General features: G+C 35.1%; 1 non-coding gene across 1 annotated transcript; it reads left to right on the top strand.

Annotated features, from left to right (window-relative positions):
• The first annotated feature begins 417 nt into the window (after positions 1–417).
• On the top strand, positions 418–470 carry LOC118943947 (U7 small nuclear RNA). Its single transcript, XR_005039292.1, has one exon. It is a non-coding gene; the product is annotated as a U7 small nuclear RNA (small nuclear RNA).
• Positions 471–1,015: the final 545 nt, after the last annotated feature.

Below are 1,015 nucleotides of genomic sequence, written 5' to 3'. Positions count from 1 at the left end.
TATTCCAGGCTGTATCACATCCGGCCTTGATTGGGAGTCCCATAGGGCGGCGCACAATTGGCCCAGCGTCGTCCGGGTTTGGCCGGGGTAGGCTGTCATTGTAAATAAGAATTTGTTCTTAAAGGACTTGCTTAGTGAAGTAAAGTTTAAATAAAAAATAAAATAGTACCTACTATAGAATGCTGTAGAATACTATAATAAATACTTAATTATGATCTGCAAAAAAACTCTATAGTAAATACTACACAAATTAATTTGCATATATTCTGCCCATTCCCCTCCCCCATATCCCAATTTGTGCCACCCATAAGTTAGAAACCTACATATATATACCACATTATTTTCTGTTCATGTCATAGGAAAGAGTTGAGTGCTGAAATACAGTATCTGTTCAGACTCCAGTCCTACATGTTATGGGAAATTTGCTCTTTTAGTATTTCTCTAGTAGGTTTAGTCAAGGAGAAACCCTCAAATAAAACCACTATTAAATTACAGTCTGCGAAAACACTGCTTCAGGACTTCTGTGGGAGTATAACCTAGGTTAAAGTAAATAAATTAATGGCTAAGAAACTTGAGTTCTGTTATTTTTTATATTGATTGATTTTGGCCTTGAAGTGTTTCAGAATGGTTGAGATGGGTACTTATTGAACTTCTGTATTGAACTGGCGGTAAACAGCCGCTGTCCAACAGCAGGAATACTGTAGTTGTCCATTTGGAAGATGAGGTATAATAAAGTTCAGGGGATTTACACTTACTCTGGACTGCATGAGTTGATATGCATAGTACAGAATCCCATTCTCTCCCACATGAAAAAATACTGTAGTATACTAAGGTATGACAACCACAGTATTCATTTTAGTGTTTTGCCGACAATATTGTAGTATTTACTGCAGTATACTGTATTATTTACAGTTAACTATAGTATAAATACTGTAGTAAAAGAAAACTGTAGCATATACTATAGTAATTAATGTAGTGTATTTGTTTATTGTAATATACTGTAGTATTCACTGTT

The sequence above is a fragment of the Oncorhynchus mykiss genome, chromosome 23 (assembly GCF_057628025.1).
Source record: "Oncorhynchus mykiss isolate SJ-2025 chromosome 23, ASM5762802v1, whole genome shotgun sequence".
Classification (NCBI taxonomy): domain Eukaryota; kingdom Metazoa; phylum Chordata; class Actinopteri; order Salmoniformes; family Salmonidae; genus Oncorhynchus; species Oncorhynchus mykiss.
This window is presented reverse-complemented; position numbering and strand designations above follow the sequence as displayed.